Here is a 25,568-nt window from a genome sequence, read left to right as displayed (position 1 = left end):
TGTTTCTGGAATTCCTCAGATATTCTAGTATTTTCTGGATGTGCAGACTTGGAAGGAAAGCCACCATGGGTGATCCTTAACTTTCTCAACTTCCTGAAATTTATATCCTGCTCTGGGCAGCCTAGAAATGTAGTTAGGATCAGAGTTTAGTTTTTGGCTCAGAATTAAAGTGAATGACACAGTTTTCTCAATGTATCTTTCCAAAATATGTACACAGATGTACACCTCTATCCCCAGACAACAACAAGAAAAAAAAAAATTCACAATCAGATTTCAGAAGTTTTTTATTTGTCTCCAAAATTATGTAATAATACGATTTTTTAAATAGCTGCATTTTTCTCTCTTTAGATATCAGCAGTTTCTGCACCCCCCCCCCCGAAAAAAGAAGTAGTAGTAGTAGTAGTTCTGGTTCCATCGTGAATTATGTTAAGAAATATTTCCTCAGAGCCACAGTGGAGGCATTTACGTATTTTCTGCCCACCACGAGGCATTATTTTAAAGCTATCATGTCCCCTGTTTTGAAAAGCCATGCCTGGTAGGCATGCATGAGGCTTAGAGAGACTGTCCTGTATTCGTGTCCGTATACTTCCAGAAGTGAATCAAGTTCATGAGCGATTCCAAGTCCTTTCGGCTCAGTCATCTAGAGAAAGGACGGCTTGATCAGCAAACAGCTGCCGACAAGGAGAGGAGGGAAGTTAGGGTAGGAAAATGTCGTGCTTGGCCTGAGTAAAAGCGCAAAGCTGCGACCTTACTGTTACTGCAGAGCTTTGTGTTCTGGCTGCGCCTCCGATTGATGTCTCTGGCCTTCCCTACAGAAGCAACAAGGTCTTCTTTTGCGGGGGGTGGGGTGGGGTGGGGGTTGGGGGCGGGGTGGAGCGAGAGACCTGAGCTGGAACTGGGCTCCACAGCTCACTAGCTCTGTGACGTCATGTAAGTGCCTCTGCCTCTTGCAGGCTCAGTTTCCCCGTCTATAAACCCATAAAACGGAGATCATAATTCCTTCCTCAGGGGTGGATTTTATAAGTGAAGTCATGCATGGTATCTAGTAGGGACCCCAGCTTCTGTCTCCATGTATAGGAGGAATAAACGTCATAATTTCTAACCTTCAAAAAAGAAAGGAAATCAGTAGTGATCCCGCTAAAGAGCTCCTGGACTCATCTCTCTCTTTATAAAACATTACTCATAACAGCTCACCCTACTTGGATCACAAGAAAGAACTAGACACCGATGCAGTTGTTCATTCATTGACCAGACGTTTATGGAGTAGAAACATTATCTAATACAGCATGTAGTGTGTGCTTGGTGCCCTTTTTGACCCCTTACATGTCTTAATTCCTACAACCACCCTTGTGACATAGGTACTTGTATGAGGCCATTTTATAGGTGTAGAAATGGAGTCACAGAGAAGTGAAGTAACTTAACTAAAGTCACACAGCAGGAAAGTGGCAGAGCCAGGATTTGAACCCAGCGTTTGAGTGCCATATTATCTCCTATGTCTAAATCGCTCAAGGATGGGTCTGGATACACAAAATCCAAACAAATAGTAGAGCTGTCTCAAGCCTCCTTTTTTTTCTTTATCCTCACCCGAGGGCATACTTATTGATTTTAGAAAGAGGGGAAGGGAGAGGGAGAGACAGAGGGTGAGAAACATTCATGTGAGAGAGACACATCGATTGGTTGCCTCCAGCACGCTCCCAGACTGGGGACTGAACCTGTAACTGAGGCATGTGCTGTGACTGGGAATCGAACCTGAGACTTTTCGGTTTACAGGATGAAGCCCAACCAAGGCACACTGGCCAGGGCTCAAGTTTTCTCTTTGCTGGAGAGAGAGTGCAGCAGGGAGATACCTGCTGTGAGAAATGCCTTCCAAGCATGACACTCATTGTCCCATACTGTTTTTACATCTTCCCGGTGTCTGTCTTTCCAGGTAAACTGTTGGCCTCTGCATATCGGTGCTTGAGTGTGTAGTAAACATGTGCCAAGTGACAGGAACCATTTCCCGATGAAAAACACCCTCCTGCTGCAGAAGCTGGGAAAGTACCTTATTTGCTAGCACAGCAGCATGACCCAGCTACAATGGAAATACAGACACGAGAAGTTTTTAAGATATAGCACAGTCCCCTGTTCACTCCAGACATGAACTACATATTTTATGCATGTAACATAGAGTTCCCTTTCAGGAGGAGCTCAATCTGTATTGTAAAAAAAATAATAGTAAGTTTCCAGTTGAAGAAAAAGTTCACTGGATCCTTTTCTCATCGAAAAGCCAGGAATGCAAATTGTAGCATCTGTTTTCCATGCATATTAAAACAGGCAGTGTATTAATAGGGAGACTGATTGTTGAGAAGCCAGAAAAGCTGACGTGACTCTTTCTCAGCTGGAGCTCCCAGCATGCAGTTCTGCCGGGCGAGGTCAGGTCTGGCTCGAGTTTCTCGCTTCTGCTCTCAGGGACATCATTGTGTAATTTGGAACAAGGTTAGGTTCTAGGGGTCTGGCTTCCCCACATTCAGTGAACCTTGGGTATATCAGAAACAGAGCAGTTCTGAACTCTTTCCTTTGAATGTAAAGTTAAATCACTTTCAGAATGAGATTTGGGACTCCCGCCAGAAAACACTGGACTGTAAAATCGAAAGGATTAAGCCATCAAAACAGAATCTAGTTGCTAGAAATCCAGCAAACAGAGGACTCACCATAGGAAGCTGGAAATGCTTGAAACTAACTTGGGTAACTCCCCCAAAATGTATACCTGACCCAAGGAGAGACAAGAATGGCAATGAACTTGTGTAAACTATGGAGATCTTTAGCCCAGGCTGGTGTGGCTCAGTGGATTGAGTGCAGGCCTGTGAATTGAAAGGTCACAGGTTCAATTCCCAGTCAGGGCACATGCCTGGGTTGTGGGCCAAGTCCCAGGTTGGGGACCTCCGATCTCTCTACTTCTCCCTCCTCGCCCTTCTTTTTAAAATAAATAAATAAAGTATGTTTTAAAAACTGTGGAGATCTTCACCTGTCTGCCAACTGGCGTGTTAATTTGCATAGCAAAGCTGGTGCAGGACCATGGAAGCAGTAAAATACTTGGGACCTGAAAACTAAATTTCATATTCATCAGTAGCCTAAAATAATTACAACTGTACCCATTAAAAAATATATATATTTATTTTCAAAATTCAAAAATACAGCCATTAATTAAATCTGAGTCATTATGAGGGATTGGAGATACAAGATTTTCTCTTCTTGCCAAATACTTTCTCCAAATTAAAAAAAAAAAAAAAAAAAAGACTTGTGTTTGCTCCCATGATCCATGATGTACAGAACCTCTGATTTCAAGACTAGGGTGCTTTATCAGTGACCGTGGACTCCTTTTCAGAGAGTCCAACAAAATCATGTGCTTTGGTCTCAACTTTTATTCCATTTGCAAAGATGTCCGTGACCCACAGAATATAACGACCTCCCCTCCACTTTATTTTAGGAGCCTTGTCATAGAATAGAAACTAACTGCACCCCTCACAAGAGAGAAGCATATCGCCGTTCTTTCCTTTGAAGATAATTCAAAATTCAGACAGTGGTACGAGAGAGACAGTCATGTCCCCAACCCTGAGCTGTGCTTAAAGACATTCATGGCTACCTACTGCCCAGCAATTCCATAATATGAAATACAAGGTCCTTTACAATCCTGTCTCTACCTGCGTCCAGCACACACTATCCCTGTCTCCCCAAGACTACATACTTCTCAATTCACAAAGTGTATGCATGACAGTTTCCCTGTTTACTCATGTTGTTACCTCATGGGCGTGTGTAAAACCTCACCTCGTCTATCGACGTGGCCAATAAAATGGTAAGTGTTTAAGGTGTACAGTATGTTGATACAGTCAGCTATTGTGATATGATTGTCACTGTAGCTTTAGCTAATGCCTGTACCAAGCCACATAATTATCATTCCTTTCTTTGTTGTGATGGGAATATGTACGATCTAGTCTCTTCGCAATTTTGAAGTATACAATAGAGTATTGTTGACTCTAATCGAGGATGCCCACCCTTGCTGCAACGGAAAACTGCCTCCCTCCAGGGTCCCACACTTGGCCGGACTACCCACTTTGAGAAAATTAGCTGGGGATCTGGAAAACCACAAAAGCTTTGACCATTGCTTTGACTTTTAGTTTGCAAACACCTGGAGGTGGTCAGATAATTTACAGTTGATGCTGTCCAGGTGACATTGAGGCAAAGTGAATGATTTCAAGAACATTCAAATCAGGGGGAGAAAATAATGAAGTCAGAGGAACCCCTTGTTCAGACCAGGATTCTACCAGAAACCCGTGGCGGTTCTGACTTGGAATACAAGTAGTCGGTTTATTTGTATTTGTAGCCTTAGTTCTCCAGAAGGTTCATAAATACGGCAAGGCAGCCTCCTAGGTAGCATTTTAGTTTCTTGTTTTATTTCCATCATCGTCTTCTTTAAATCTTAACTCTTACCTGCGTGGGAGGGAAAGGGCGCCTGCCAGCGTTTCCTGAGAGCCTTGCCCAGGTGCCCAAGTAGCGCGGATCAGTAACCTGTGTGCGGCCTCACCTTTGAGACAGCCTGTCGGCCTGACCTTGGATGTCTCAGCTGGCTGGTGGCTCACAGCCATGGCTGCCCTGGGGATGATCACGTGATCTGGCCCTCCCCAGGGGATGTGTTTTTATGGTCTGGGGTGGAGCTGAAACAAATAACATTTTTCAGAAGCACTCTAGGTTATTCCAGTTTGCCTTAGGTCGGGGCTCTCTACAAGAACAGAAAACACGGGCAAGGCATCTTCCTCTTATCCGCCAATGTCCATGACTTAAAATGGCACTTTTTACGTACCAGTCACTGCCGACGAGGACTGGAAAAGGGCCCGTTATCGCAGATGACTGCTCCGAGCCTGCAGGGTCTAAGCATGTGCAAGAGCGTGGTGAAAACAGCACCCTCCAGATACAGTGGATTGCCCAGCGGAGTCGCCTGCAACACTTCTGTTTCCACAAGGAAGCCAAACCTCTCGTTTTAGCAGGACTTCGGGGCCTTTAATTCCATAAGCTCCCACATAAGCCAGTGAAGGTGGGGCGCTGGCAGGAGGCACAGCAGAGGGTTTCGGAGATTGTAGAGAGACAGTTTGCCTAGCGGTGTTGCAGACAGCACTGTGTGTAACTGCCGGCCACGTGACAGTCCCTCGGAGGCAGGTGCCTGGCTTCTGCATGTGCACTAACACCCGGACCCCTGGTAGGTGTGTCTTGTTTATCTTAAGTAGCAAATAGACGACAGTATGTATTTTAATCACTCATCTCTGAAGACTTGGGATTAAATTCAAATCCTGCTTAAACGCTGCATCCTTATTTTTACTTTAAGGCCTGGTGAGTGTTTTCAGCTCTCCGGAAAATGAATTTCGGTGTGTGAAGACAGATAAGCAACAGTGTGCGACTTTCCTGGCATAACCACCCAGGATAAACACCATGGATAGCTGGCTCTCACAGGGCAAATGTTCCCATCCCGACATTTTATGCAAATGTTGAGATTTTGTTGAAGAGTGAACTGAAGGCGTGGAATGCAATTGTCATGGAAGTCCAACCCCGACTTCTCACGGAAGAGAAGACGACTAGGTCTCTCTAAGTTGTTTTGTGACTGTTATTATAGATAAACCGCCAAGTGTTATTTCTTACTATTGAAGTAGGGTCACCAGTGTAGAAGGGAGTCCCTGAATTGTTCCCGTAATGCATTACTTCTCTTCTCGTAGGGCAGTGTTTGGTTCCTCCTCAGTTCATTGCATCTGGGGTGCTTTTAAGAGATTCCTTAAATGTATCAAATGGACTCTCTGGAATGAGGCCTGGGGAATGTGCATGCGTAGGCCCTTGCAATAAAATAAGAAAATGAAATAAGTTTCATTACTTATTGAAAAAGAAGAGCTAAAAGAATCTTTATTGGCAGAAGACATGATTGCATACTTGGTAAACCTAAGGAAGCCACAAATATCTATTAGAATGAATAAGATAATTAGAATTAATGAGGTAATGTGGATCTTTATAGCTTCTCAATGAAAAGTGCAAGGATAGAAAAAAAATGGCTGCACAATAATACAATAGAAAGTAAAATTCCAAGAAAAAATATTTAACAAGAAGTCATAGGACTTAATGGAAGAAAATTTCAAAGTCTTACTGAAGGTCAAAAACATGTACCAAGTTAGAAAAAAGAGTAATACTTTTATTGTACCAGATTATAGAATGTCAAATGTTTTCAAGTTAATTTATTAATCTGATAACATTGTTAATGTATTGATCTGATATAATTGTAAGTAGAACGCCCATCAGTGTTTTAGAGGGTAAGGAACGTGACAGAAGAAATTTAAAGTTCACATGGAAAAAATAAATATTGAGAGTAGCCAAGAAAATTTTCTGAAAGAAGGAAGTTTAAAAATAAACTAATTAAACATTCAACGGCTATTTGAAGAGCCTTAGCGTGGGAAAGGCCTTTTGAAGAGATTGCAGAAAGGAAGACGCTCTCAAGGAAAACAGATAGAGCCTGGGAAGAGATACTGACATTAGGTATGAGAAACAGAGTCTTAATCTACAAAGTCCTACACATTTATAAGAAAGACAGACAGCTTTGTAGAAAAATAGGAAATAGATAGCAGCATTGAGTTTAAGGAAGAGGAAACCCCGCCAGATAATAATCTTAATAAGCGATGCTCACAGTGAAAAAACTGCCAACGAGAGTAAGACATCCTCAGCCTTCTCGTTGGCAAAATGAAATCACCAACGAAATTAATATAAAAAGCACTTAAGTAGAACATTATGAAGGATGTGGGCAAACGGTAGTCTTATAGGTTGTTGGTGGGAGTACGCAGTATCACCTTTTTTAGGGGAACAGTGTGGGAATTGTTTTAAATTCAAAAGCCTGTTGTTCCTTAGACCCCGCAGTTTTGCTGTAGGGAATTCATGCTTGGGAAAGAAAGGCATCGGTGTGTAAGGACTTCTGCACACAAGAAGCTCTGAAATTGCATTATTTTCACTTGTAAAGAAAGACAAATACAAGAAACTCAAGACAGAAAAAAAATCCTGAATATTTGGTCATAGCAAAATCGGGTAGTCAATGATCACGTAATGAGTAGCGTGGAAGAGAGTGTGTTCGTTTTCTGTCTTTCGATCTGGACAATGCCCATGGCATTGGTAAGGGACAAGAACTATCATAGTTGCAGAGTGGCATGAATAACGGGATCCCAGGTCTGTAGAAAAGGACTTCCTATGAGTACATATAGGTCTGTGTGCGTGGGATGTGGACACGGAGAACGGAGTGTATGAATTCAGAGAAGGCTCTTCGGCTCGACTGCCTCCCGGGGGTACATGATGCAGATGATATGGGTACGTTTCCTTTAAAAGTAACTGCAGTCGTCCCGATGACTGACAGTTCAAACATAAAAGAATGAGGGACTGTTAGCTAAGAAGAGACAGCGGGGCGTGGTTCCAGGTCAGAGGACAGCCCAGAGCGCGCTGGGATGCGTTTGGAATGGAACAATTGTAGACACGGAGCAGCTCCGTGCATTTGGTTTGGGACTAAACCACTGATGCGAGGTTGCCTGCTTCGGAGCCAGAGAGAGGCCCGCTCAGGTGTGAATGGTAGAAACGCTCTGGCAGTGGAGGCCCGGGTGGCACATGGGTACGAGGGACCAGAAGAAGCTGAAGTTACGTTGGCCACGTGGCTCGATGTTACCGCGTCACCTGGGGCGCGCAAGGGTCAAGGCGGAGAAGGACTTGGGCTTGGGCGCGCAGAACCAGTTCTCCAAATGTTTCCCCAGGAAATGCGCAGCCTCCTTGGCCTCAGTGCGTCCGCTGCAAGTGGCGTTTTCGGAGGACTTGATACTCACTTGGAAGGTTCGGCTCTGATTTGTGAGTTTACAGACGGGCTGGCGGGCTCTAAAGCCATGCTCCCGAGTCTAGGAGGAGATACCAGCCACGGCGCGATGCCCCGGGTGCGGGCTCCCTCGTGCATCTTGCAACAGCAGGCATGTGCATGGCTCAATGTCAGGGTGGGTTTTATAGCAGCCACACCCGTTTCAGCTCCGCTAAAGCAGCCCCCTCGCCCCCCACACCTCCCATGGCTTCCCAAGAGGAGCCTGCGCGTTACCCTGCTGTGTGTGCCCCAGGGACCCCGGCTGAGCGCGCCCCACGCCTCCCAGAGCAACACTGTGTTACCCGTGTCTGCCTAGCAACGGAGAGGTGACGCGTGGGGCCTGCGTTTCCACCCATTTCCTCCTGATGAGAGGAAGGGATTCTCCTGCGAGTTATTACCTGAAATAATACCATATGGTAAAATGTAAACAACATCTGCATATTCATGTAATAATTTCATCTGTTTAATTAGTTCCAGCAAAGCAGTTTACCCTCCGAGGCCCTTGGCTGTCATCTCGGCGCTCATACATCCCAGGCTGACTGTCGGGCTTGACAGCCTCCTATTGTTCCTGCCCCGTGTGCACGTCGGCAGTTCCTGCGAGCGAGTCTTCCGGGGGGCGGGGCGTGTGTCCCCGCCGATCCAGATATCAGGGGGAGCTGTCAGCTGGGCAGAGGGCTACTAAAGACAGGCTTGACAGGTCAGGTGATGCTGGGAAAAAGAAGGCAGATAAGATGATTTCTTTCTTGCACTTCCGTAATTTGGATGTGAGTTTCCATGCGCTCTAGTGGCAAAGAGGTTTGCAGCCTGACCCAGGGGACTTCTCAGTGAGACCAGGGGCCCCGTCTCATTCTGCTGCCCCTCAGGGCCTTTGAAGCTAAGCGTGGGTCCTACAGGTTCAGGTGGAGCCCACTGGTGTGGCACACAGGAGCTAAACATTTGGAAGTGTACACACACACGCGCGCGCGCGCGCACTGCAGACGTTTTGGGCTGTCCTTGTAAATGAAAGCGTTTTTTTCCCCCCATTTGCCCCCCAGAACAGGGTTGGAAGGGATCGCAAAGGTCCTTTAGACCACACTGTCCCCTCTGGGGATCTTGTTAAAATGCAGACCCTCAGTGCGTAGGCCTGAAGCGGGGTCTCCGGTTCTGTGTTTCTAACAAGCTCTCAGGCGATGCCCGGGCTGCTGGTGTGCGGCCGCGCTGTGCATAGCGAGGCCTGAGGCCCCGGGCTCATTCTGGGGAGGAGAGAGAAGACCATGACCAAGGGTAGCTGCTCAGTCAAGGCCAAACAGGGCTAGAATGCTCACTTTTATTTGAAGCTCTTGGCTTTTCATATATTGCTATTTTTGTTTATTTTTTAATCTCTTACACATGAACAGAAAGTGTTGAGCTGTTTTTCTTAACATATAATTTATATATATAAAAATTTTATATTATATATATATATCAGTCTTTCAGTGGTCACCAATTTCTTTTCAACCTCTAAGCTCAGGTTGACATAAAAAATATAAATAAAATGAAAAAAAAGAACCCTGGCTGGTATGGCTCGGTGAATTGAGCACCAGCCTGCAAACCAAAGGGTTGCAGGTTCGATTCCCAGTCAGGGCACATTCCTGGGTTGCGCGCCATGTCCCCAGCTGGGGGCGTGCGAGAGGCAACCACACACTGATGTTTCTCTTTCTTTCTCCCTCCCTTCCCCTCTGTCTAAAAATAAATAAAACCTTAAAAAAAAAAAAAAACACCCATTAAAAAAAAAAGGAGGTGGTAAATTTGAGCATTGTGGCAGCTTCATCTAAGAAGTCCAGGGGACTGTCATAATTGTAGGATGGAGAGTTCTTGTGTCAGAGAACTAGAAAGCAGCCAGGAGCCAGGAGATATTCTGAGTCAGGGCAGTGATTCTCTGTGCTTCCTGGACGTGTGTGTCTATTTCCTTTGCCAAATTCGGAAAGTTTTCTTACATTATTTTGTCAAACAAGTGTTCAGTGTCTTGCTCTTCCTCTTCTCCTTCTGGCATCCCTGGGATTCAGATATTGGTACATTTAAATTTGTCCCAGAAGTTCCTAATCCTCTCCTTGTTTTTTTTTTTTTTGTTGTTGTTTGTTTTGTTTTGTTTTGTTTTTTTCAGTTTTTGTTTCTTCTTTCTGTTCCAGGCAAATGTTTATTTCGTGTGTTCCAGATCATTGATTTGAACCCCAGCTTCCTTCCCATCACCGTTGGTTCCTCTATGTTTTTCTGTATTTCACTTTGTATAACCTTCACTTCTTCCTTTATTTTGTGGCCGTTCTCAACCATTTCTCCGAGCATCCTGATCACCAGTGTTTTGAACTCTGCATCCGATAGGTTGGCTGTCTCCATTTCGTTTAGTACTTTCCCTGGGGTTTTGTTCTGTTCTTTCACTTGGGCCACATTTCTTTGCCTCCTCAAATTAGCAGCCTCCCTGTGTGTGTTTCTGTGCACAGGGTGGAGCTGCTCTGACTCTGTGTGTTGGTGGTGTGGCCGAGTGTCGTAAGTGTCCTGTCGGGTCCAGTGGCACAGCCGCCCCCCCCATCACCCAAGCTGGGTGCCCGAGGTGCGCCCTTTGTGTGGGGTGAGCACACCCTCCTCTTGTAGTTGAAACTTGATTGCTGTCGGCAGATCGATGGGAGGGACTGGCTGTGACCACTGACCACCACCGTCTGCCCTCCGTGGATGATCAGCCCTGCAGGGGCAGGGTGGTGGTGCTCTGACGTGGCCTGTAGCTGTCCACTGGGTGCGCTGGCCCTGGGGTTTCCGGGGTGGTGCAGGCCAAGGTCAGCCCCACCTGTATTTTGCCTGGGGGCGCCCTGCCTGAGCTATGAAGCAACCTGAGATGGCTGCTACATGTGCCGGGCTTGGAGATTCCCAGGTGAAGCCAAGCCGTGAGCATGCTGCTAGTGCCGGGCCTGGGGCTCACTGGGGCCAGCTGTTGCCTGTTTGAGAGGATTAGGACGTTGGGAAGGAGGAGCCCAGACCAGCCAGTCATTGGGAAAAGCAGCGTGGGCCGGCCTGGAAGTTGGTGGGGCGGGGCCTGGGGCTCACTGAGCCCAGCTGTTGCCTGTTTGAGAGGATTAGGACGTTGGGAAGGAGGAGCCCAGACCAGCCAGTCATTGGGAAAAGCAGCGTGGGCGGGCCCAGAAGCTGGTGGGGCGGGGCCTGGGGCTCACCGAGCCCAGCTGTTGCCTGTTTGAGAGGATTAGGAAGTTGGGAAGGAGGAGCCGAGACCAGCCAGTCATTGGGAAAAGCAGCGTGGGCGGGCGCAGAAGTTGGTGGGGCGGGGCCCAGAAGCTGGTGGGGCGGGGCCTGGGGCTCACTGAGCCCAGCTGTTGCCTGTTTGAGAGGATTAGGACGTTGGGAAGGAGGAGCAGAGACCAGCCAGTCATTGGGAAAAGCAGCGTGGGCCGGCCTGGAAGTTGGTGGGGCGGGGCCTGGGGATCTCTAGGGCATGCCAATCAGTGTTAGCCAGGTTGGTGGGGTCTCAGGTATGGCACCAGCTTGCCGGCTCTCTGGGGGAGGTTTTAGAAAAGGGACAATGGCTTCTGCTCATCTTGACACCAGACACTTCAGTTCCTCCCTGTACGCCAGTGGTGCCTTTCAAGTTGCTACCCTGGTGCCGAAGCCCAGAGGGAGCGAATCTGAGCAGGTGAGTCTGTGTGCGGGTTCTCTAAGGGGAACTGCTTGGGGCTCCGGCAGTTTCTTCCACCGACTCAATCCTGCTGGTTATGTAGCCAGAAGCTGAGGGGATTTATCTTCCTGGCGCTGGAACTCTGGGCTGTGGGGGTCTGGTGTGGGGCTGAAACTCCTAAAACGTCCCTCCCAATTTTTATCTCCCCACTCGTGGGTGAGCGACCAGCCCGTTCTGTGTCTGTGCCGCTCATATCGTCTCTCTGGATGTGGTTTCTGTAATTTCGTAGTTGTCAGATTTCTGTGCAGCTCTTATTTCTGATGGTTCTGGCTGATGGTTGTTCTGTATTTTAGTTGTAATTTTGATGTGGTTGTGCGCGGAGGCGAGCCAGGTCTGCCTCTGCTGCCATCTTGGCCGGATCCTCTCTCAACTTAAACATTTGTTACTAAATATAAAGCATATCGGGGACCCCTGTCTTTGTCAGCCATAGGATTGGGCATACCCACCTTCAAACTTCAGAAGTTGTGACTTCCTTGTCACTTTTCTGTGCACTTTAATTTTTTCTTCATTCTAGAGAGAAATTGTACAACTAATGGAAACATCTCCTCCCCCCTCCAAAGTACAATAAAATCATTCTTTGAAGTTTCTTCTTCCATTAAGTGGCTTATATGTGCAGATTTTATGCAGCCCTAAAGTGATGCCTAAATTAGCACTCAGAAAAGTCAATTATACTTTTAAAGCCAGTGTCTATAATTGTTATGGTCTCCCCATGTGTGTGTTCAAATGGTTTCTAATGGGCATTCCAGGGCACGAGGGTTAATGGTATCTTTAGTGAGGTAGAATGCTGGCTAGAGTAGGGTTAATTTATCAAAATAAGTTTATGCGGTGTTGTTTCACAAGCAGTGGTCATGGTCTCTGAGTCTCCTTAACTCATATCTGATCTTATGTGGCGTTTTTAAATGCAGCTGTACTATTAAGTTGCTTTATATTAATTCAGTGGTTGTAGATAATTTGACGTCAGATCTAGGCAGGTTCCAGATCAATGTCTACTTCTGCAAATGAAAAGAATCCCTATCAAAGATGAAAACATACCTAATTAAGCTATTTTTGATCTTTTATTCTGTCAATGCTTTGCGTTCTCCCCTCCTTCTCTCCCCCCCACCCCATAATCTTGACAAAGGAAACTCCCATGTCTGGATGTGCTGGTCTCTGACTGATCCAAGGGTCTCATGATGGCATTGGCCGTGATCAATAACTAATTATTAAAGCAGCAATTCTTTCCAGGGCTCCTTGTTAAAAAATTGCTTTTGGCTGAAAGAGAGGGAAAAAGGTCGTCGCTTTGACATGGTCGCGAGTCTTTCAAAATCCAGTGGGCCATCCAATTGAATTACTGTCCTAAACTAATTGATATAAATTTGAACAGAAGAATGCTTGTTACTGCAGAATCTCATAATGATATCCTTGGCAAGAAAACGTTGGGGAGGGAAACAGAAAACCCCAACACCAATTACAAAGTGTCCGCACACCGCTGTAGAATTGGAAATGGGAGAAAATAAAAGTTGGGGTGGGGGCAGGGCTGGGTGTGCTGGGATGGCACAGCTGCGTTGCTTTTATGCACGATATTGTGAATCCGGAGAGGGTCACTTTTTCCTGTTTTTGTAGTCATAGAAAGAGCATCCTTTGATATATTATTTAACGTCTGTACTGATGGTAACTTGCAAAGCATTTGAGTGACAGCTGTCATTTCATTGTTACCTAGGTGCTCGGCTTGGGCCAGTCCAGTCTGATGTTGCTTTCTGAAGGATATAACTTTGAAAACCGAGAGTGTAAAAAGGTGAGCAGAAAAATATTGCAAGCAATAAAAAAAAAAAATCCATCGTTTCTTCTAATCCCCATGCCTTCTCTGCCTATCACTTAGAGAATGACAGGAGAATGAGTGACAGAGTTTCCTGCCTAAGATCTTTTCTCTTTGCCTATTGACTGAAACCTAAGATTAGACAAGGACATCCAAAAATTTTGATGAAAATGTTAAATTGGAGAGAGTGCTCTAATGGAGCTGCAGAGTGAGAAATATATTTTCCTTAAGTAATCAGTGGGGGAAAGGCTGGTGTTTCTAATTGTGTTTCGGGTTTGAACACATACTACAGGGACCACGTGTCCCCTGTATTGGTGACGCGGTAGGACTGCCCAGTCAGGCCCGGCCGCCCTCTCCTCCACATCAGCCCTTCCTTGTGTCTTTATCTGACTTGAGATTACAGTTCCTAGAGTCCATTTTCCACAAATGCTCTCTGCCTTGTCCTGATGGAATATCTTGGAAATTTCTATATATTGAATTTATTTCTCATTTTAGTAAACTGCTGAAATTCATTGAATTATTTGCCCAATTGGAAAAAACTTGTTTTTCTCCAAATAATGGGCTCTGGAGTGAAGGTAAGGTCTAGCGCGCATCCCTGCTTTGCAGTGTCTAGTTGATTCCCTTGGTTCTATGGTACCTGCAATATGATATGATTATTAAGAATTTTGTAAATGTTTTTAATGAAATGAACCTCATTTAAAAAGTTAAAAGTTGCTGTTCCCTTAGATACCCTTTGTGTGAAATTTGTCTGGATTGCAAGCTCACTTGGTTACTATGAAAAACCAGTTACCATTGAGTTATAATGATCGTAACCATAATCAATCACAGTCAACACTCAGTCAGGAAGAAAACTTGGCCCTTTGCCTATAATCTTTCATTTCCCCTCAAAAAACACAATAGGGCACAGACTTTATTTTAATTTTACAGAGGAGGAAAGTGAGACCTTCCATTTTTAAGGGATCGCGCAAGGTCCCAGAGGTCATGAATGTGAGATGTGGCTTTGAAACCCTGTCTGGGTAAGCCCGGAGCCTGTCGCCAAAGTGACATTCTGTGACAGTGCTCATAGCCAAGGACTTGGGAGAGTCAGTTACTGGGAGAGGCCGGGCGCCAAGGGACAAATACTGCTTTGAGCTGGCCTCTGGCGATGAAGCTGGCCTCCTGGTGTCAGGAACGGATGTGGTAAAGAAATGTAAAAATTCTGGAGTTCCCCTAACGTCCCTTAAGAGCAGAAGAGACCTGCCCTTTCAGAGAAAACATTTCTGGGGTGATCTTCAGGGAGAGGAATGAGGGGCTGTGATGTAAAAGGAGACTTTATAAGGTTTGTAGCAGCTTTTGAGTCCCCCCGATGGCAGGTCCTGGCTTCCCAAGACCGTTGGCACTTTTCTGTGCTTCTCCAAGGTTAGCTGTGCATGGTTTTTTATTTGTTAGTTTGTTGTGTTTTGTAGTGTTCGTCCCTGCTTGCACATTGAGATCACCTGGGAAACCTTCATAAAACCCCGCTGCCAGAGAGCCGTGCATAGATCTTCATATTTGGTTTCTCTGGAGCCGGGAAGAAGGGCTGTGGTTTAAATGAGGAGGCGCTACTATGCGGCCCGAGCTGAGAATCACTGTCCAGACAGTGAATGCAAAGCTCGAACGACGAGGAGAAGCCAGTTACGGTAACACCTAAACGCTGACAGTAACTCAGACAGGACACCACCCCGGTGACTCTTTACATGAATTATATGCATGTGAGAACACTCACTTACTCTTCTAAAACTGAACTTCGGGTAACATTGAGGAAGTATATTTTATACCTAATGCAATGCAGTATTATTGTATGCATCGATGAGTTAATTTTCTTCACTGGAGACTATTATACATCGCAAACACTTATGAACTTGGAGTCTGAGAAGTTTTGAGATGCCATGTAAAAATCCCTGAATTATATGAGAGAACGTTTGCACAAGGACCTGAGGTGAAACGCTAAGAAGCGTTAAGAGTCGAGGTCAAAAAGATTCTGAGGTGGAAATGAAATTCCTAGATGGATAGAGAATATTGAAAAGAATAAAGGAAAACAGTGGGCAGTGGGAAGGGGAGGGAAACACCCATGGCACATGAAATGGAAAGTCCTGGATCCGAATAAATGAACACGGGGACATCTATGCAGACGAGTGAGACGCGAGGAGCATGGATTCCAGCACGGTGCACAGCGAGGAATTGGGGGCAAGAGTTAAACCCATCAGGTAACACGGCGACGGCTCTCCTTCTGAGGGGGTTCCCTCACCCTGCTGTGTCAGAGGCCCCTCTTCCATTAGGAGAGCCGCTCCCAGCCGGACACAGGCTGAGACCCCCGAAACCCGCGGGCAGGGGTACATAGCACAACCCAGAAATGCTGAGAGCTTGTCAGCAGCTAGGTCTTCAGCATCTGACCACTGGGTTCATTCCATACTGTGTATAAGGAGAAAGGGGCTTGTTCATTAATATCGTGTTAGTTACCGTTGGTATCGGCCAGCACGCTGCAGCATACACCAGCTGGAGCTGGTTGGTAATTATTTGATGTGTTCGTTTATTTTATTTTTTTGGTCGGCTTCCCCAGTAGATTATAAGCTTCTTGAGAACACAGAGCACGTCAGGCTGGTTCTTTGTTTTCTCCTTCATTCCTGCTGCCTTTTTTGGCCCCGGTGGATGCACAGGAAATGCGGGCCATGGTGTGATGTAATGCCTAGGATCCGGCTAAGGGGGCGTCCGGAAGCGGTGGCAGTAGCAGGACGCAGAGCATTTGGGGTTCAGAAGGAGGGCTTCGTGGCCAGCCGACGCGGGGCTACGAGAGAGGCATTTGGAGAATGTGTCAGTTGCCATGGTGCTAGAAAGTGTTCAGAAAGCCACCATTTAAGTGCAAGCCCTGAGTGGGCCGCCTGGTCCCAGATGAAAAGCAGGCGAGGAGAGAGATGATAACAATTAGTAATTGTTTAAAAAATTATTGTTTTATGAGAGAGAGAGGGTATCGGCTTGTTGTTGCAATTCTTACGCATCCGTTGGTTGCTTCTTGTCTGTGCCCTGACCGGGGACGGGAACCCACAACCTTGGTGTGCTGGGATGATGCTCTAACCAGCTGAGCGACCCGGCCAGGGCCTTAGTAATCTGTCCTATTATGAAAGGTTTCATAACACATTTGAACACAGTTACTGACTTCTCCACACCGACTGTACTACTTCCATAATTGTAGGGATGCTTCTAATTTCCTAAAAATTGGTTCTGGTTTGTTAAAGAAATCAAAAGGGAAAGAAACTTAGTACAGACGACAGAGGAAAAACAGTTGGGACATGCTCGGTCTGGGCCCAGGGAAACACCACGTCCACAGTGTCGTTTTGCTTTTGTTCGGCCACCGAGATGTGAAGGTGTAGAAACCTTCCGTTAATTTTTAAAAACATCCTCTTCCCACGGCCTCCAAATCCTTTACTTTGTGTGTGCAGGGGCGGTCCCAGGAGGGGTGCAAGGACTCCGGGGGGCTTGACAATAAATCCAGTTACAGTGGCTCCTGAGATGACAACTTGGAAGTAGACAGGCCCTGCGTTGGCCTTCATTGCTGTGATTTTTTGCCAGTGGGGGTGGGGGGACTCACAGGGCGAATAAATGCACGTCACTAACCTCCCAGCATCAAAAATAGAATCATTGCCATTTCTACTTAAGGGGCGACCTTGTTTGGGGGCGCTGCTCCTTGGATGTGGATCTGAAAGACAATTCTCAGCTTCTCTTTGCCCTTTCTCAATCAATCAAGGAGAGTCCTAGAAATAATTGTTAGGCTGGTTAATTATTTTACAGAAATAATTATTAGGGTGGTTAATTATTGTCCATTTCCATTGCAGTGCCATTCACTGCCACCCGGAATACTAATCGGGGTGTTCAGTCTCGATCCCTTGTTTTAAGGCGCGGGGTCAACTGGAGAGGCCTAAGCGGCACCAGAAGCGTTTGCAACGTAAAAGAAACCTGCGACAGACGGCAAGGATTAAATAATAAATGCCAGCCTGGGGGGGTGGTACCTTGTGTTTCCCTTAAATAAGGAGAGGAGAGGAGACCCCACCCTCATCTGTCTCCTCCCAGGAATGTAGAGTAATAGCAGGTGGATCAGTGTTCTTCCCCGAGGTGGGAGCTGTTCTGTCGTCGGGGTGTGAGCAGAGACAGGACCCCGTTGTATCAGGATTAGGGAGTCTCCCGACCTCACATTTATTTCCTTCTCTTACTAGCAACTGTCAAGACATGCAAGCAGACTTTTTTCCTCGCGATGAGAGTTTTTGTCTGCACCTAAAGTAAGCTGTTGGGAGGCTTTGTTTAATTTTTTCGGGTCCATTGTAGCTGCGATCCCTCTATCGCCGATGACTCTCATGTTTGCAATCTGTTGTCTTGAATGGGGACAAGACTCAGTCTTCATAGCCAGCCTGCGAGGAGAACCCTGGCCTGGCCTTAGATGAAGCAAGATTTCCTTGACTTTTGATCTCTTAAATGTGCAAAAATCTGGGATGAGACACAGGATCCAAGGCAGGCCCTCCTCACTCCCTTTAGTTGGGCCATGTGAGGTCCAGCGCTTTCTGCTTTGGGGCTCGCTCTGAGGTCTGAAGTTCAGGTCCCAGCGACAGTGGGACAGTGGCAGTTGTAACACCGAGGTGGTGTGGGACTGAACACTTGCCTGCTGGGCAGGAAGTCCTGGGCAGGTAGCAAGGGACAGTTGCAAGGTGGGAGCTCGCCCCTCGGGTGACCTTTCCTCCCCTCACGTATCCCTGGTCCTGTTTGCATGCTCCCCTGACCTCTTCGCCCCTGGCCTGTCCCCAGTCCTGTGGTGGAGCCTCTCAGGGGAGGAGCAGGGAGGCTGGAGAAGAGCCTCCTGTGACTCCCACTCGGGCCCTGGCATGACTGCACCCGTAGGCATTCACGCCCAGGGCTCCCACCTAGGCTGAGCTGTGTTTCAGCTCCAGGCCCAGGGACGTGGCAAGGCCTGGCCGGGAGACGCCGTGACGGTCGTCAGGACCAGTTGCACTGACTAGTGACCCCCTGGCACTGACCAATCAGCAGAGACCGCCACCCTGAAAGGACACACCTTGAAAACTGATGACTATTCGATTGTGATCCTCTCCTGAGAACCCGGTGCTCCCCCTTTCTGTCTCTGGAACACCCTTGTTCCTTGCCTGCTCTCCTTCCAGATGCCTGGCCCTCTTCAGTTCTTTAAGGATGGAATGGTTGAGATCAATAATAATGAGCTCACACTTCTCCAGCCCCTACTATGTGCCCCCACTCTCTTTCCAGCACTTTCCAGCCATTCATTCATTGACTCTTCATGCCTGCCCTATGAAGTAAACACTATCATTACACCCGTTTTGTAGATAAGGAACTTGCCTCGTCCACGCTGCTGAAGAAGGCATAGCCGCCTTTGCTAAATGGCAGGGAATTCTCTCTACCCTCGGTGCTTCCTTGGAATCTGATCCACACTAAACACGTGCTGTTCGAGGGCTTTTGTGCAATTTTATTTTACAAAGGTCTGAGATGTGACTTTTATAAGTTGGGGGTCTCTAGGAATCGGAGACAAGACTATGTTGGTGGAAAGCCCAAAGTTTTCTAAATGTAGATGAGCCCAGATTAAGAAAGCAGTAATTAATTTCCTTCGACCTTGAGCTGAAATGCCTTTCTGAAGCTGTCATAAAGAGAGAGAGGCCAGAGAGGGGAAGTGAGGGTGTGTAACAATGCAATTAAACCCTTGTAATGAGGTCGGGCCTTCGGCTTGTTGCCGCTGATATCATTATAGCGAGGGGAGGGCCCTATACGGGTGGGCGGGATTTTTTTTTTTTTCCGTAATTCATGCTTTCTCTGTTTAACTCTTTACCACCATATATGTACTTCTTTGAAATATAAAGGTATTGTGTATTACACACTTTTTTATCACCAGAGGAAATATTCCGTTGGCTCAGGCAAGCAATCTTTTTTTTTTTTTATGCCAAGGAGGAAAGCAGCGTAGGCGTTAAGTGCGGTAGAAAGAACTCAGAATTAAGAGTGAGGACAGCGGACTGTCTCCTGCGCGAGGACGCTGCACTTACAGGTGTCCGCAGGGGCTGCGGCCGGCCCTGCTGCGTGGAACCGTTTTATCTCAGCCGTCGCTACTGTTGCGGTCGTTCACGTGTATTGTTCCTCATTCTGTGCTCGGTGCGGCGTCGGAAACGCAGGGAAACTGCGAGCTGACGGTCACACCTCCAGCGAGCGGCAGCGTTAGGGTTCCATGCAGGTAGCTCGCCTGTTCTCCCTGATAGAACGCTTTTGTCCTTCGTTGTGGGAAGTTAAAATGAGGAAAAAGGGTATACAGTCTTCCCTCCCTTATCGCGAGTATTACGTTCCAGACGCCCCGCGACAGGTGAAAACCTGTGAAGTAGGACCCTGACGTTTATTTTAGTATTTGTATATATTTTAAGGCTTTATAAACCCTTCCCACACATGTATAAACCCTCCCGCACACTTATAAACCGTTCCCAGTCCCTTATTAACCTTTCCCACACTTTTATAAACACTTCTGATGTTCTTAAACATATTCTACACTCTTAAACCTATGTCACTTTAACAACATACGTGTACAGTATCGCAGAATCCCACGATAATAGGGAAAAATCCGCGATCAGTAATTAAATATAATATTTTTAAAAATCCCGCGCTACAGGGAGGCTGCGATAAGTGAACCGCGATATAGAGAGGGACCGCTGTAGCAGTGAGAAGATCTCCCAGAAAAGTTGACATTCATAAACAAAGACGTGGATGTGTTCAGAGATGATGAGGAGGGAGGGTGTCATGAGACGAGTGGAGAAAAACTGTAATTAAAGCAAGCTTCCGTGTCCTGGACCTGATAGAAAACGGCATCCAATTATCAGCAACATGGGCAACGCGTTGGAGAGGAAGTCCAGGTCTTTCAGCAGTGGTTGCTTGGATGGGTCATCTTCTGCTTTTTTTAATCTTGAGTTCGAAAGTAATAATCAGAAGCTGTGCAGGTTCCAGCGCGCAGTTGTACACGGATGACACAGGAGCAGGAAGTGCGCGGGACAGGGAAGGGAGGAAGAAAGAGTTCACACCGAGAGAAGCAGGAGTCCCGTAGCCCTCCTGCTGCGTTTCCCCTGACGCTGCTCAGCTGCCTGCTTCCCCGGGCTCCTGGGTTCTCCTCTCCGGGGGTGTGAGCCATGCCGTCTCACCACCTCCCCCGTCTGGGGTTCCCCCTCATCTGCGGTCCCCCCCACGACATCCCTGTGTCCCCCACGTGTGCTGTCCTGCCGGGCACACATTACAACCCCAGGCATTACTTCATGAGTAAACAGGTAATTCAGCATCTCTCCTTATCCTTAGTTGTAGGTAAATGACTCTGCAAAGGTGGCTTTGGTCATATGGGCAGTCCGTCGGTCACCTGACCCATTCAGGATTGATGACAGTTTTCCGCCCACTTGGGAGGAGGGTGTGATATTTGGAGTTGGTGCTTCAAAGTGGCCGCTTTGCATCGGGTATAGGTCCTGCAAATATTTGGCAAAGAAGTCAGAATGAAGTCATAAATAGCAAAATCTTTTTGTACTGAGTTTCTCTGTCTTTCGATCTCCCTGAACACAAATTTTATTTTTACTTTTTCTTTTTGGCCGAATTGTATGGTTCTGTGAACACAAATGCAACGTGTACACAATCTGTCCATTCATTTTCTTCGCTGCACAGCCTGGCATTGGGGTTGGTGGCCCCGGGCCACCTGAGCTCTGTCCGCAGTGGCTTTGCGGGCGTGGGAGGAGGCGCTGGGAGCGCTCAGCACAGTGAGGTTCGCTGCACATCAGCAGCGCTTGCCGCTCCTGGGTGTCGCAGACCGGGGACTTCCGGAGGCCCCTGGGCAGCATGTGGCTCCCACAACAACGCTGGGTGTCCAGCTCTGGCCCTTGAATCTTCTGCGCACCCAGTGCCTCTGGGTTTCCGCCAGTTCTGCTTCATTTTGGCATGTCGGTCTGACTGGGGCCAGAGGAACTTCTTGGTCCCCTTTTTTGACAATCTTGGGTTTCACGAGGGGTCTGAGGCAGCTCTAGTGCCAAGTGGGAGGTGGTGGCCTCCTCCATAGGCTGAGGAAGAGACTGCTTTTTATTTATTTTTTATTTGAAAGGCTCTGTAGTCCGAAATGAAAAGCTGTTCATTAAACAGGGTCTGGCCAGGTTAGACACCGTGGTCAAGCAATGTAACCCCACCTGTCTGCACTGTAATTTACCATATGTGCGGCCACTGCCACGTAAGAAAAAGTAATTGCTAACCTAAAGGAAAAGCAGAATTTCCTTTGTGCTGATGTGACAAGATCAAACCCTTCTGACAGTAAGGTGTACATGTGATTCACTTCTGAGGATTGAAAAAGGAATCTGGAGCAGGTTGGACTGTTATTTTTTAATCATTGGCCAAATCTTAATATACTATTTAGAAAGAATACAAAGGAAAGCTCTTCACTTTAAAAGTCCATTTAATTCACGGGAACGGACTGATGGGACTTCGGTGGCTTTCTAAATGAAGACGACTAATTTTTCCAGGAAGTTCCTCCTATTTTATTGCTGTACTAGATTCAAACGATACGTATATATAGTTACAGAATCACTGTCCTGAGCGTGTGTATGTGATACAGTCTCTCCTGTTAGTCAGCCGGGCAGGTGCTCAGCTCGCTGCCTCCTGAGAGCCCGGCACCGAGGACCAGACAAGAGTCACACACAGTGACTGTGCTGTTCACTCAGCTGCTATTGATGCAGGTTCACTCGTAGTAGGACATCAACACGCATTAATATCCTACTCACGCTCTAACAGTCTAAGAGAACTGTAACACACACGCACAGCAGTCCCTGGGGTTTAACGAACCTGAGTCCCAGTGTGCAGGTCCGGGAGGCAGCACGGTGGGCGGCAGGGCAGGCCAAGTCCTCAGCCCAGCAGGGCGGAGCCTCCGGCGGCCCACGCCAAGGCGGTCAGTGTGGCGGGGAGCAGCGCTCTGGTGGGCGGGGCTCGGCTGTCTCAGCAGTGGTCAGGACCTGCCTCAGTTACGCCTGGAAAGCGGTGTGCTCCACCCTTCTGGGTCCTTTCGATAAATGTCTCGGCTCCCCTGATGCCAAGACTGGAGTTTTCCCAGCTGCCATTGGGTGGTCCATGGCCGTTCTGATCGCATGGCAGGTATCTCAGGTGTGTCTCCTTTTCAGACATGTGTGTTCTGACCACGTGGGTAGATATGTCTAAGATGTGTGTTAGAGTGACTTCAGCAGTTTTCCTCTTGAACCAAAGTGTCATGGCTGGCTGACAGCCATCTTAGTTGACATGAGTGACTCCACTTTGTTTTATAGACTTTATCTGACATTGATCGGAGTAATGTCCTTTTATTGGTCCTGCTCTCCCCATTCCACCCCTTGATTCCCACAATGATAAGGGAGAAAAAGGGTTGTGGCAATCACTGAAAAATAATTGTGATGCTATCATGTTTTAAACTAATCGTAGGTCACAGTTTTTAAGACCAAATATCAATACATAATAACGTGTTTACATTTCTTGTGTATATGATATTGCTAAAGTTCTATGTGTTACAGGATGGAGACTAATAGAGGGATTGTAGTAAGATTAGATTATGCAGAAGGCATCCCAAGGTGCTTGTGAAGGCACTGCTAACACATTGGGTCAATCTTGTAACACATTTTTTCTTTTAACATTCAAATCCCGCCAAAGGTACAACAGTTGTGCCTCAGTGAGTACACCGTGGAGCCTTGTGCATTTATAATTGTGTAATCAAAAAATTTTAAGCTGAATAATGGTTTTTGTCACAGGTTTTAATATAAGTTTCACAACATTTTGTAAATTGCAATCCACAGGAAAACATTGTTTTCCACTTTTACATTTAGCAGTACAGAGCCATTTTAGAAAATAGTAAATACACATAATTGCTATTATAAACACTAAGATATTTAATATAACTTCCCTGTACTACTCTGTAAATCGGTTAAGAGGTGGGAGATTGAGTTTGCAACTACTGCAAAAGAATTAAAACCAGCCCCTGAGCCTGAGCACGCTTCTAAGTGCAGGGCTCTCTTAACGAGTCCCCCGGTGAGTGTTTTTTATTACGTGCTGTGGCAGTTCCTTGTGGAGACGGTCCCTTATTGACTGTGGATACAGCCCTGTCTAAAGTTTTTTCATGGGTTTTTAGAGACTCTCTCTGCTTGGGAATGTCAGTACCTTTTCTTTCTAGTACGTGCACATTTGGATGTGAGGCGTGAGTAATGGAGGAGGACCCTCTGCCAGTAATAGTATCTCTGTGGTCTTTCACCGTTGGAGGTAAAGCTCTGTAACTTCATTCCAGCTCCTCCTGTGATAGGATGGATGAGTTAGGCTAATATTAATAATATTTTGTAGGAAACAGCATCCGAAGTTGAGTATGTCAAAGTTCATCATGTTTTTGTGAAGATAAGTTAGTGTATGGTTGTCTAAGCCGATGGTCCATTCGCCTTCACCACTGTTGTGTATAATAGTGCGTCTGCATGTTTCTACCAGATCTAAATAAAAAACCAGAAGCTCGATTGGTGTGAATGTGCAATACACGTTTTCTGATATTTGTGGAAGGTGCTTTTCATTAATGTATGTATTTAGATATAGAATGTCTCCTAAAATTGTGTAAAATTTATTTCCAGTAGCTGTCAGTGTTGGCATTACTGGGCGAGCTCTTAATGAACCAGTGTCTTCTACGCTCAGCACGTGTAGTGTGCGGTCACCTTCTGGAGGGCGTCCCGGCGGCTCTGATCTGTCTGGGATCACATAAGCGTGGCCTTTGTTGTGTGTATTTGGTGATTTGCCAAAAGTGATCGATTCTCTTAAGCCTTCTACTAGCAACTGTGGTGACGAGTGTAAACTTTCACACTGTAAATGGATTTTATTGTTCAGTACTTCTGCCCTTAAGGTTAAGAGATTGGTGGGTAATATGCCAGTTTTGTTTAGTAATCCTTCTACCGTTGGTTTCATTACTTTATGGGGGTCCCGGAAGCGATCTCACGTTTTTCTGATGCCTCTCATTGCAGGCAATGGCATCCCTATTCTGTCCTGAGTTTCTCTAAAATGTTGATCATTTTCTTTTCTGCTGAGACCAGTTGTGACCTTCATACTGCTACTTCTTGCTGTATTCCTGGCCAGATAAAGCTTGCTGTAGGCCTAGTGCGAGTCCTAGCTGCGACAGCTTCCTTCCTGGTTGGCTCAAATTCAGTATTCCACGTAACAGAGAGATCCGATACTGCAGTTCTTGTATCGCCGTACGTTGTGGTATGAGATTAGTAGCCGTAAATTGTTCCTTATGAAAGACCATTTCTAGTTTAGAGACTTCAGGTTTTGGTCTCAGGAGCCGTCCGGGCCAAGCTGGCTGCCAGTGTTCTGTTTTAGGACGTGTGGGGCTGACATGGCACCCTCTGTGTATTCTGCATGGCCCCGGGCTGTGATCGGGAGCATAGCAAGAGCGGAAGGAGGGTGGCTGAGCAAGGACAGGTGGGTGCTACAGAGAGGTCCCTCACTGGGGGTCGTGCTCCTCAGTCCAGCGTGGCCCAACCTCCCGCTGCGGCTGTAGCATTGGAAGGCGGTGTGGTTCTAGTCACACGTCTACCTGATGGAAGTCCCGTGCGTCTTCTCCTGGGGTCTGCCACCCACCAGTGGGCGTTCTCTGTGCTGTGATGCTTGCGGCGCATTTTCGAAGGACAAAAACACATCACCCTCGTCTTCCCGAGGGCAGAATGCGAACGTTCATCCTAAGCGTTCGTATGTGATTGCTGCTGATGTCCGGTTTGTGATCTGTGTGTGTCCTGTCATACTATATGTGTCCTTAGGGTGTCTTCTAGGTGTGTCACCGTCAGCGTCATAATGTAACTTAATTGTGGGCCGGTGGGATATATCTGACATGTTAAGTTGTGAGGTTTGGGGTGCCCGTGGCCCACTGACCGAGGGGGACATGCGGACTGCGGCGTGACCTTCCCGATGAGGCCTATGGGCATCCGTGTGTTAGGCCCAGTCTGTCTCTAGCCTGGTGCTCAGCACTGCAAATGGAGATTTTTAGCAAATGGAGCTTTAATCCGCTCCTCCTTTGGAAAGCTATTTGGGGACTTCTGCCATCTGTTTGTGCACGTAGTGAAATTATGGCGTGAAGCGTAGATTGCTAAATTTGTATT

At 46.9% G+C, this 25,568-nt stretch overlaps 1 long non-coding RNA gene across 4 annotated transcripts in view; it reads left to right on the top strand.

Annotated features, from left to right (window-relative positions):
• Window positions 1-25,568, top strand: part of LOC149992035 (uncharacterized) — a 223,208-nt gene that overhangs the window by 176,077 nt on the left and 21,563 nt on the right. For 3 of the 4 annotated variants that reach the window (XR_016508447.1, XR_016508448.1, XR_016508446.1), the window contains one exon: window positions 13,288-13,362. This is a non-coding gene — a long non-coding RNA (uncharacterized LOC149992035). Of the gene's footprint in view, window positions 1-13,287; window positions 13,363-14,828; window positions 15,146-25,568 lie in introns of those variants that run through there. The other variant, XR_016508449.1, reaches the window with a different exon arrangement.

Source organism: Furipterus horrens, unplaced genomic scaffold (genome assembly GCF_987537825.1).
Source record: "Furipterus horrens unplaced genomic scaffold, mFurHor1.1.pri manual_scaffold_16, whole genome shotgun sequence".
Lineage (NCBI taxonomy): Eukaryota > Metazoa > Chordata > Mammalia > Chiroptera > Furipteridae > Furipterus > Furipterus horrens.
The sequence above is the reverse complement of the archived record's forward strand: the minus strand, read 5'-3'. Positions and strand labels throughout refer to the sequence as shown.